General features: G+C 34.4%; 1 protein-coding gene across 6 annotated transcripts in view; it reads right to left on the bottom strand.

Moving 5' to 3' along the window:
• The window catches only part of FER (FER tyrosine kinase), a 477424-nt gene that overhangs the window by 347607 nt on the left and 116414 nt on the right, over positions 1-13403 (bottom strand). The window contains exon 1 of one of the 6 annotated variants that reach the window (XM_032625923.1): positions 8636-8640. The exons of the other annotated variants lie outside the window; for them this stretch is intronic. The gene's annotated coding sequence lies outside the window, so the exon portion shown is untranslated. Of the gene's footprint in view, positions 1-8635; positions 8641-13403 lie in introns of those variants that run through there. 6 annotated transcript variants of the gene reach the window in all.

A 13403-nucleotide genomic window follows, 5' to 3' on the forward strand; every position in this document is an offset into this window, starting at 1 on the left:
ACGAAGGGACTTTGGTAAAGGGAAAAAGAAAAAATCCTGCAGAAAAAGAAAATAAAGAAAAATAAAAGGACACAAATCTTTGTCAAGAACATGAAAAGAATGAGATTCTACCCTACTTGACAAGTTAAAAAGTTAGGCTGCCTCAATTTCATGGATGTGGCCAAAAGAGACAAGACTCTTGGGACAGAGACAAAGGACGTTTATTTCTCACAGCAGTATGAGTAGCTAAAGTATCGTCATTTGTGGACAAAAGACCATAAAGTCAAACAACGACCAACAAATTCACAGAAAATGTATGTACCATGTATAACAGATAAAGGGCTATTCACTGTAATATACCTTTTAAATCCTTAAAATTTTAAGGAATTTTAAGGAAATTTTAAGGAAAAAAAAGACCAAACTTCAATTTTTTTAAATGGGCAAAAGAACTCGCTAAAAAATAAATACTTTAAACATATAAAGAGGTGGTCAACCTCAATCCCTCACTCATAATAAAAGAAATGCAAATCAAAATTATGTACCAAATTGGCAAACACTGTTTTGGCAAGGATGTGGGGAAACTGATACTCATACATATCTAGTGGGAATGTAAATCGGTATAATTTTTATAGAAGGAAATTTGGCAATATCTAACAAAACTACATACACATTTATATTTTGACTCTGCATTCACACTTCTAGAAATTTATGCTTAAGATATTCTTTCAACAATAAAAAAAAACCTTACACACAAGCTTATTCATGGTAGTAGTGTAAATAACTGAAAAAACTACAAATAAACTATATGTTCATACAGAGGAAAGTGCTTGAATAACTTATAATGAAGTGCTATGCAGCAATTAAAAAGAACAACAAAGAAATCTACAAACTGAAATACTGAGATCTTTCAGGATACAATGTCAGGTAGAAAATCAAAATAAAAAACATATCATAATGTTGTCGTTTTTGTATAAGAAATAAAGAGATATAGTTAAAGAAGATATAGTTCTCTAAATATCTACTTTTGTACAGTTCTGACTTTTGAAACCATTAATGTCTAACCATTAACAAAATAAATAAACAAAATCAACAAGGGTAAGAGCAGAAAAACAACCTAAAATGGGACACAATAGAAACAAATGAACCAAACTGTATTTCCCAGTGAGTAATGTAACCACACTGAAAGGAGTGGGGAAGGAAAGCATTAATCCAAGTAACTTTGGAAACAGTATTTGACTACAGAGGAAGACTAAAGACAAAAAGAGGTCTAAACAAATACTGAACTGTAGTCAGTAGGTTTCTTTTTTCAGAGGCATAAATTAGCAATTCTGAAATTATCTTCTGTTATTTTAGGATTGAACAAGTAAGTAGATTGTGAATAATAGTAGCCAGGTGTCTCACCGTCAGAGAAGGAAATTACAAACACATAAATAGGAAAAGACAGAATGAACTATTTGGTGTTCAACTGGAATTGGAAATATCAATGTGAATACTTCAGTTTTACTATAGATAGAGCAATAGGTATAGAAATAGGCACAGATGTATTTGTGTGTGTGTGTGTGTGTGTGTCTGTGTGTGTGCGTACATTTGTTTATTTCTTATCTATATCCATTGAAAGGACCTAAAACAAAGACATCCCAGTAGCAATGAGCACACCCAGTGCCCAAATATTGGTTTCTAAATACTGTTTTCTACTAAATGGAACTATAGCTCCCTAGGGAAATGAAGCAAGACCTAGAGCAGAAAGAGTATAAGATGAGCCAGAAAATAAGTGCTCAATAAATAACGGGAACATGTCAAAAGGACAGAAGAACCAGTTTTTGTTTCTCTCTCATGTACAGACAAAGAAAAGGATAAAGTAAATGTGCTAAAATATTAATATTTAGAGAATATGGGTGAAATATATATGGGAATTCTTTGCATTATTCTTTCAAAATTTCCGTTGGTCTGAAATAATGTCAAAATAAAAAGTTAAAAATGGAAAGTTGTAAAAATTGACTAAAGCTCAGAAGTACCTGAATATTCACTAAATTAAAAAATTCAGTTATTTAGCCTAGAGATTAAAAGTCTCAGTGATAGAAAAAAATTTAGTTTTAATATGTATGTTTCAAAGCAGGTATGCTTACACTATAGGTAATATTAATAGATAAAAACGGCCAGAATTTAAAAAAAAAAAACTATCATTCTGCTTTATAAGACTAGTCAAGTGTGTGGGAGAACAACATTTACAGCAAATTAAGGGAATTCATCCTTTAAATCTTTATCCAGATTCCATGACGTCCTAAGTTCTGTGAGAGACACATATTCATAGTCTCTTCCTTAAAAATGCTTGACAAGAAAATTAAGATGGAGGTTCACAAAACAGTCATCATAATGTTAGGATATAATTGTAGAAGAGGGAGTGTAGAGATCACCATATATTTAGTATGGATAACCAACTAGTCATGATCTAAAACTCCTAATAATGTGCTATAATATACAAGGTTATCTAATAAGTTGATGAATATTCTTAATGAAATGGTTTAAAAGCCACAGGTTATGAGTAGAATATATCTAGAAGAAACTTCATATTGGTTTCCTCGTGGAAAAAAAAAACTGGGTAATACGTGGGAGAAAAAGTTTTCACTGTCTACTTACTGATATGTACTATGTGATTTTGAATTTGGAACCATATAAGTATGAAGAGGGAGCCCATGAACCCCACTAAGGGGGGAAAAATGGAATCTCAAGGGAAATTCCACAAGCTCTCACCAGTCTATCTAACCTCTTATCTGAATAAGGCTGTAGCCTCTCTTGCACTATTTCAATGAATAAACTGCCCTTACTCTTAGCTGAGACCAATCCATTCCCTTGTGTACTAAATCCATTCTCTAGTCCTATACAACAAGGACATTGCTCCAGCAATTCTTCCTTCATTCTGCTGCCTCATCAACTTTTTCTTCTTCATGGGAACATTTTTGTCAGCAAACAAGCTATAATAGCTCCTAATCTTTAAAAAAAAATCCCCCTTGACTCTACTTCTTTTACTTAACTCCCTATCTCTCTCTTTCCCTTTACTGCAAAATTTCTAAGATTTGTGTATACTAGTTATCTCCAGTTTTTTTCTTCTCAGTCTTTCTTAAACCCATCCCATTTAGGTGTTTCCTTCCATTGTTCCACTGAAACTGTTCTTGTCAAAGTCACCAATAACGCACGTTTTGCTAAATCCAAACTTTAGTCCTCATCTTTTGTCTTAGCAGCATGCAACTGCAAATCACGTGATCACTTGTTCTTCCTTGAAATCCCTTCACCCCATCTGGCTTCCAGAATAATATTCTTTTGGTTTTCCTTTCATCTTAGTCTTCTTTACAATGTCCTCCGCATTTTTGTGACTTCTTAATGTTAAGCTCAGACTTAGGACTCTTTTCTATTTTAATTAACACCCTTTGTAATATCATCAAATCTCATGGCTTTAAATATCAACTAACAATCTGATTGATAGTTCAACCCCAGAAGTCTCGCTGGAACTCCAAAATTAGAGATCCAAGTGCAAATCTGACATCTCCACTTAGATGTCTAATAAGAATCTCAAAACCAAACACCTGATCTTCACCTCCAAATCTGCTCCTCCTCTATTTTTCTCCATCTCAGTAACAACAATGCCATCCTTCCCATTGCTCAGGCCAAAAATATTGGAATCATTCTTGACTTCTTTCTCTCACACTCTACATCTAATTCATCAGCAAATCCTTAAGCTCTACTTTCAGTATATAATAAATCCTCAGTATCCATGGATTCCATATTTCCATGGATTCCATATTTCCATGAATTCAGACCTACTGCCTAAAATTTCTTTTTAATCCCAAAATTGATACACACATTGCTTTTCAGGTCAATCATGGACATGCACACATGCAGAGCAGCAAAGGAGTCACCTGATACACACATTCTCAACTGAGGTTGAAAAGCTATGCTCGGCCTTTTTGTTTCAGCTCTTCTACTGTAAACTCGTTTTTGTAGTCTATTTAGTTCCACACTTTTTGCATTTTTGTGCTTTTCGATGGTAACTTTGCTTTTAAAATGACCCCCAAGCAGAGTGCTGAAGTGCTGCCTAGTATTCTTATGCTCAAGGAGGCTGTGATGTCCCTGATAGAGCAAATATGTGTTAGATAGCTTTGTTTAGTCGTGAGTTATAGTACTGCTAGCTGTGAGTTTAGTGTTAATGAGTCAACAATATATATTAAAGAAGGTGTCTTTAAACAGAAACACACAAAAAACAAACTGATGTACTGATCAACTGTCGAAAATGTTGTGACCCTGCTTAAAGGGATCTAATCCCTTATGTTATGCTCACCAGGGGCAATGATTCAGTAATCAGCTAATGCTAATTTAGTATTCACAGTGACTTTTTAGAATATAACTACCATAAACAACAAGAATCAATTGTACATGTATCCAGAATTTGCCCGCTTCTCACCACCTCTGCTGCTACCACTCAGGTCCAAGCCAGCATGAATCCTTGCCTGTATTACTCCAATAGCCTAGAAGTAATCTTACTTACATCCTTCCCCAACCACTCATATGATTCTCAACAAAGCTACCAGAATTATCCTGTTAAAATGTAAGTTCATGTCATTCCTTTGCTCAAACCCTCCAATGGTTTTCCACCTTACTCAGAGTAAAAGTCCAAGGGTTTTAAAAGAACCAGCACGATCCGGGGTAAGCTGTGCCTCCCGTACCACCCACCATCATTCTTCCTCTCTGACCTCATCTCATACCTCCACAACTTTCCTTTATCAATCCCTCAGTTCCAGCCACACAGTTGTCTATACCACTCCTCAAATATGCCACACATGATCCCATCTCAATGACTTTGCTTTGGCTTTTCCCTCTACCTGGAGTACTCTTTGCCCCAGGTAATCACATGCTTCACTCCCTCACTTGTTTCACTCTTCATTTAAATGTCTTTCTCCATGACAACTAACCTGATCATCCGCTCAACATCCTATCTACCTACCATGTTTTCTCCACTTTACCTTTTACCACCTAACATACTATATGTTTCATTTATTTATTTTACTAATTAGCTATCTTCTGCTCTAAAATGTAAGCTCAAGGAGGCAGGGATTTCCATGTGTTCTGTTATCTACAAGATCAGTTATGCAAATAACAGTGCCTGGCACATAACAAGAAAATGCACAAATTAATATAGTTCTTACTTTAAAAAAATAAATTTAAACTTAAATAATTTTTTTAAAATTAGAAGTTATAGAAAGATTACAATTTTACCTTCTGCATCTGTTTATATCATCTTTCTAGTAATCAAGTCCAAAACTAATATTGTTAAGGAGCTCACCTATAAAATATAGAGGAAAATCAGCAAAAGGACATAACTTCTCTTAATCTCGTTGTATATGAAACTTAGCTTTGTTTACTTAATAAAACTAAGCAAAATAGGGACAAACCATATTATTGAACTTTCATATTATTTTTAGGACGTTATCTGCAGAATATAAATTAATCATGTAGCATATTCCATCCCACATAACATCTCAGCATCTGATGCAAATATTACAGCTGTCACTCTAATTTCTGCAGCTTTAACCCAATGTAAATTAGACTAATAACTAAGAGCGCCATTACTCTTTATGACCTTGTAAAGGTCCTATCATATTAAGCTCCATGCAGTGAAAAGCATTCATGCCATAAATTAGCTGCTGAAAGATCATGTATTAATAAGTAGGTCCAAAAAAGACAAATCCTCCCACTTTCAGGTCATTTCAACAAAACTGATAACCAATAAACATAGCCTGAACTCTACTTTGGTCTTTAGTAGGTCATGTATCCAAAATGCATTTCTTTCATATGCTGAACTGAGAGGTGAATTTGAATTTCGGAGTACTTTTCTAGAGGACCTCCATGCATCATCCATACATGATTCTGATTTTCTTAAATCTCCAAGATTTGGTGATTATCAAATAAGAAAGCCAGTTGCCATTCTTAGTGGACTCAAAATAAGGAAATCAACTAAAAGAGCCTTTTCCAAGTTTTATTCATTTTTTAAATTTAGATTTCTTTAAACATAAATTTAACCATCTGTCTCAAGTCTGGACTCATTTCAAACTGGTTTTCATATTAAAGTACTCTAAAGAGAAAACTCAATGGATCCAATCAATTTTAATTGGCTATAAAATATCACAGAACTATTCATAATACGTGAAGAGGCAATTTAAGAAAATCTACTTCCCAATTAGAGAAAAATTTACTTTTGAATGAGTCTTCCAACTAATTCCCCACAGTTCTAGCAGTAGGTACCCTCTTACTATGTCTGCTTAGGGTAAGTGAGGGCGTGTAAATAATCAGGGATATTACCAATCCTTTAGCATTCTTCTTTGTTTCTCATAGAGAAAAAAGAATTTGAAAAGGAGTTTGTTTCCCTGCTCCTGTTATAAAAGGGGTGAAGAGAGCTCCTTTCAAACTTCTCTAGCCTGACTGGTACGGGCATGTACAATGGGGAAGAGCTCATCCTATCTTGTTTCTTTCCTGAATATGATGTGCAATAAAGCAGAAGCATTCAAACTTCTTCCCATGTAAGAGAAGCCACACAAATGTCTTTGTGGGTATTTTGAGGCTTGGTAAATGTAAAACCATAGTTTTATGGTTCCCTGGTGGCACAGTGGTTGAGAGTCCACCTGCCGATGCAGGGGACACGGGTTCGTGCCCTGGTCTGGGAAAATCCCACATGCTGCGGAGCGGCTAGGCCCGTAAGCCATGGCCACTGAGCCTATGCGTCCAGCGTCCGGAGCCTGTGCTCCACAATGGGAGAGGCCACAACAGTGAGAGGCCCGCGTACCACAAAAAAAAAAAAAAAAAACAAAAAACCATAGTGTAATTCTAGCCATCAGAATACATAGCTGTGAAGCAATTGTTCTGACCATCTTTTCCAATATTTCAATATATCTTCAAGGAAACTAAAAAACTTCAAACCAAAATCATATTTAAATTCACTTAATTCAATACCACCTGGTTCAATATGCTATTCCTTATTTTTTATAAAATTAGGAAACACTTACTCTTAAAAAATACTTTTTAACTTTAGAAAAAGGTACTACATGGTAATATGAAGAAGGATGTGCATACAAGTATATAGGTAAACCTGATGTATATTTTCTACAACATAAACAAGTGGGGATTGACCAGAGAGCAGAAGCAAAAAGAACTACAATCCTGCAGCCTGTGGAATGAAAACCACATTCACAGAAAGACAGATTAAACTAAAAACACAGAGGACTATGTACCAGATTAAGGAACAAGATAAAACACCAGAAAAACAACTAAATGAATGGACATAGGCAACCTTCCAGAAAAATAATTCAGAATAATGATAGTGAAAATGATCCAGGACCTCGGAAAAAGAATGGAGGAAAAGATCGAGATGATGCAAGAAATGTTTAACAAAGACATAAAAGAATTAAAGAATAAACAAACATAGAGGAACAATACAATAACTGAAACGAAAAATACACAGAAGGAGTCAAAAGCAGAAAAACTGAGGCAGAAGAAAGGATAAGTGACGTGGAAGACAAAATGATGGAAATCACTGCCATCAAACAGAATAAAGAAAAAAGAATGAAAAGAAATGAAGACAGCCTAAGACACCTGTTGGACAACATTAAATGCAGCACTTGAGACCTCGGGACACATATAGACTGAAAGTGAGGGGATGGAAGACGATACTCCATGCAAATAGAAATCAAAAGAAAGCTGGAGTAGCAATAAGTATATTAGATAAAATAGACTTTAAAATAAACAATGTTAAAAGAGACAAAGAAGGACACTACACAATGATCAAGGGATAAATCCAAGAAGAACATATAAGAATTGTAAATATTTATGCACCTACCATAGGAGCACCACAATACATAAGGCAACTGCTAACAGCTATAAAAGAGGAAATCAACAGTAACACAATAATAATGGGGGACTTAATCACTGCACTTACACCAAAGGACAGATCATCCAGACAGAAACTTAATAAGGAAACACAAGATTTAAATGATGCAATAGACCACATAGATTTATATAGGATATTTATAGGACATTCCATCCGAAAACTGCAGATTATACTTTCTTCTCAAGTGCACACAGAACATTTTAAATGATAAATCACACCTTGGGTCACAAATCAAGCCTTGATAAACTCAAAAAAAATGAAATCATATCAAGCATCTTTTATGACCATAATGCTATGAGATTAGAAATCAATTACAGGGAAAAAAATGTAAAAAACACAAACACATATAGGCTAAACAATATGATACTAAATAACCAAGAGATTACTGAAAAATCAAAGAGGAAATCAAAAAATACCTAGAGACAAATGACAATGAAAACATGACAATCCAACACCTATGGGATGCAGCAAAAGCAGTTCTAAGAGGGAAGTTCATAGCAATACAATCCGACCTCAAAAAACAAGAAAAATCTTAAATAAACAATCTAACCTTACACTTAAAGGAACTAGAGAAAGAAGAACAAACAAAACCCAAACGTTGTAGAAGGAAAGAAATCATAAAGATCAGAGCAGAAATAAATGAAATAGAAACAAAGAAAACAATAGCAAAGATCAATAATACTAAAAGCTGGCTCTTTGAGAAGATAAACACAGTTGATAAACCTTTAGCCACACTCATCAAGAGGGAGAGGACTCAAATCAATAAAATTACAAATGAAAAAGGAAAAGTTACAATGGACACTGAAGAAATACAAAGCATCGTAAAAGACTACTACCAGCAACTCTAAGCCAATAAAATGGACAACCTGGAAGAAATGGACAAATTCTTAGAAAGGTATAACCTTTCAAGACTGACCCAGGTAGAAATAGAAAATATCAACAGACCAATCACAAGCACTGAAATTGAAACTGTGATTAAAAATCTTCCAACAAACAAAAGTCCAAGACCAGATGGCTTCAGAGGTGAATTCTACCAAACATTTAAAGAAGAGCTAACACCCATTTTTCTCAAACTCTTCCAAAACTTTGTAGAGGAAGGAACACTCCCAAATTCATTCTATGAGGCCACCATCACCCTGATTCCAAAACCAGACAAAGATATGCAAAAAAAGAAAATTACAGACCAATAGCACAGAAGAATATAGATGCAAAAATCCTCAACAAAATGCCAGCAAGCAGAATCCAGCAACACATTAAAAGGATCATACACCATGATCAAGGGAGATTTATCCCAGGGATGCAAGGATTTTCAGTATACGCAGATCAATCAATGTGATACACCATATTTAAAAATTGAAGAAAAAAAATCATATGATCATCTCAATAGATGCAGAAAAAGCTTTTGACAAAATTCAACACCCATTTATGATAAAAACTTTCCAGAAAGTGGGCACAGAGGCAACCTACCTCAACATAATAAAGGCCATATAAGACAAACCCACAGGCAACATCATTCTCAATGGTGAAAAACTGAAACCATTTCCACTAAGGACAGGAAGAAGACAAGGTTTCCCACTCTCACCACTATTAGTCAACATAGTTTTGGAAATTTTAGCCACAGCAATCAGAGTAGAAAAAGAAACAAAAGGAATATAAATTGGAAAAGAAGAAGTAAAATTGTCACTGCTTGCAGATGACATGATGCTATACATAGAAAATCCTAAAGATGCTACCAGAAAACTACTAGAGCTAATCAATGAATTTGGTAAAGTAGCCAGATACCAAATTAATGCACAGAAATCTCTTGCATTCCTATACACTGATGATGAAAAATCTGAAAGAGAAATTAAGGAAACAATCCCATTCACCACTGTAACAAAAAGAATAAAATACCTAGGAGTAAACCTACCTAAGGAGGTAAAAGACCTGTAGTCACAAAACTAGAAGACACTGATGAAAGAAGTCAAAGGTGACACAAACAGATGGAGAGATATACCATGTTCTTGGATTGGAAGAATCAACATTGTGAAAATAACTATACTTCCCAAAGCAATCTACAGATTCAATTCAATCCCTATCAAATTACCAGTGGCAAGTTTACAGAACCAGAACAAAAAATCTTAAAATCAGTATGGAGACACAAAAGACCTCGAATAGCCAAAGCAATCTTGAGGGAAAAAAATGGAGCTGGAGAAATCAGACTCCCTGACTTCAGACTATACTACAAAGCTATGGTAATCAAGACAATATGGTACTGGCACAAAAACAGAAATACAGATCAATGGACCAGGATATAAAGCCCAGAGATAAACCCACGCACCTATGGTCCACTAATTTATGACAAAGGAGGCAAGGATATACAATGGAGAAAAGACAGCGTGTTCAATAAGTGGTGCTGGCAAAACTGGACAGCCACATGTAAAAGAATGAAATTAGAACACTCACTAACACCATACACAAAAATAAACTCAAAATGGATTCAAGACCTAAATGTAAGACTGGACACTATAAAACTCTTAGAGGAAAACATAGGAAGAACACTCTTAGACATAAATCACAGCAAGATCTTTTTTGATCCACCTCCTACAGTAATGGAAATAAAAAAAAAAATAAACAAATAGGAACCTAATGAAACTTCAAAGCTTCTGCAGAGCAAACTATAAACAAAAAGAAAAGACAACCTTCAGAATAGGAGAAAATATTTGCAAACAAATCAACGGACAAAAGAGTAATCTCCAAAATATACAAGCAGCTCATGCAGCTCAATATTAAGGAAACAAACAACCCAATCAAAAAATGAGCAGAAGATCTAAATAGACATTTCTCCAAAGAAGACATACAGATAGCCAAGAGGCACATTTGAAGCTGCTCAACATCACTATTAGAGAAATACAAATCAAAACTACAATGAGGTATCATCTCACACCAGTTAGAATGGGCATATCATTAGAAAATCCACGAACAACAAATGTTAGAGAGGGTGTGGAGAAAAGGGAACCCTCTTGCACTGTTGGTGGGAATGTAAATTGGTACAGCCACTATGGAGAACAGTATGGAGGTTCCTTTAAAAACAAAAAATAGAATTATCATATGAGCCAGCAATCCCACTAGTGGGCATATGCCCAGAGAAAAACCATAATTCAAAAAGGACACATGCACCTCAATGTTCATTGCAGCACTATATACAATAGCCAGGTCACGAAAGCAACCTAAATGCTCATCGACAGATGAATGGATAAAGAAGACATGGTACATATATACAATGGAATATTCCTCAGCCATAAAAGGGAACAAAAATTGCGTTATTTGTAGAGGACGTGGATGGACCTAGAGACTGTCATACAGAGTGAAGTATGTCAGAATGAAAAAAACAAATATTGTATATTAATGCAAATATGTGGAATCTAGAAAATCGTACAGGTGAACCGGTTGCAAGGTAGAAATAGAGACACCGATGTAGAGAACAAACGTATGGACACCAAGCGGGGGAAGTCGGTGGGGGGAATGAATTGGGGGAAAAAAAAGTGGAGATTACAGAGAACCAAAATGAAATCTGGGAGTGAATAAACTCATAACAACTTTCAGAACAAATGAAGAAAGACGATGAAGTCCACTAAGACTGTAAAACTTGGGTTATTGTGTTAAGTAGACACATGGAAGATTTAAGAAAAGACCCACATCGTAATTATCCAGGCAAAATCTATAATATCTAAGATAAAAAATATACTACATGAGATTAAAGGCAGATTAGACACTGCAGAAAACAAGATTAGTAAAAGTGTAGATACAATCATAGAAACTAACCAAAATGAAACAGAAAGCTAAAAAGACAAGGGGAAAAAATAAACAGACCATCAGTTGGCTGTGAGGCAAATACAAACAGCCTAATAATACATGTAACTGGAGTCTCCAAAGGACAGCAGAAAGAGAGACATAGACAGAAAATATACATGAAGAAATAACGGCTGAAAGTTTTCCAAATTTGATGAAAATTATAAACTCTCAGATATAAGAAGCTCAAAAACCACAAACACAAGGAGAAAAAAACTTACAGGAACGCACATCATAATCAAATTGCTCAAAATCAACAATAAAAAGGAAATCCTAAAAGCTGCCAAAGGGATATAAAAGATGCCGAGCAACAAAGAAAAGTATTAGAACAGATTTCTCCTTGACATGGCCAAAGGGCAACATATTTAAAGACCCAACAGGGAAAAAAATACCTGCTAAAAGAAAATTCTACATCCTACAAAAATATATTTCAAAATCAAAGGTGAAATTAAAACTTTTTCAGATGTACAAAAGCTGAAAGAACTTACTACGTGTAGACTTATATTAAAAGAAATGTTAAAGTAAGTCATTCAGGCAAAAGTAAAATGATACCAGATGGAATAAAGAATGCTAGGAAAGATAACTACATGGATAAACATATAAGACGTTTTATTATAATTTTAAAGATACTTGACTAAACAACAATATTAACAATATAGTACAAAGTTAAAAACATATGCAAAAGTAAAATATATCACAATAGCACAAATATAGGAAGACTATACCAGTGTAAGGTTTCCTTATTATACACAAGGTGATATAACATCACTTGAAGGTATACTATGGTAAATCAAAGATAAAATAACAAAAGAAAAAGTTACAGCCAATAAGACTAATAAAGGAGAATAAACAAAAGAAAAACAATAAACAAAAGAAAAAGTTACAGCTAATAAAGGGGATAAATGGGAATCTTAATAAATTTTTTTCAATTATTCCAAAAGGAGGCAGAAAAAAGGAAAAGGAGAATAAAGGACTGATGAAACAAAGAGAAAAAAAAAACTGCAAGATGACAGATTTAAACCTAACATTATCAAAGTCAATCACATTATAGTCTAACTATCCCAGTTAAAATGTAAAGATTATCAAGATAAAAAAGCAAGACCTAATTATATGCTGCTTATAAGAAATGCGCTTCAACTATATAAAGACTAAAAAATGTTGAAGTAAAAGGATGATAAAAAGATATATCATGTAAACACTAATCGAAGTATCTAATATTAATATCAGATAGAACAGATAACACAGCAAAGAATACTACCAGGGATAATAAAGGTCATTTCACATGACGAAAGGGTCAGGGCATCAAGAGGATACAACAATCATGACTACTTTTACACCCAATAACTAGAGTTTCAAAATACATTAAGCAAAAAACTGACAAAACTATGAGAAGAAATAGACAAATCTACAATTACAGTGGGAGATTTCAATTGCCCCCTCTCAACAATTGATGGAACAAGTAGACAGAAAGTCAGTAACAACCTAAAAACTTTTAATAACACTATTAACCAACTGGTCCAAGATAGCAATATAGACCACTGCAACCAACAACAGCAGAATACATATTCTTATCAAGTGCACATGAAGCATTTACCAAGGTAAACCATACTATGGGCCATATAACATGCATTCATAAATGTAAAAGGAATAAAGTCACAAA

The sequence above is a fragment of the Phocoena sinus genome, chromosome 3 (genome assembly GCF_008692025.1).
Source record: "Phocoena sinus isolate mPhoSin1 chromosome 3, mPhoSin1.pri, whole genome shotgun sequence".
Lineage (NCBI taxonomy): Eukaryota > Metazoa > Chordata > Mammalia > Artiodactyla > Phocoenidae > Phocoena > Phocoena sinus.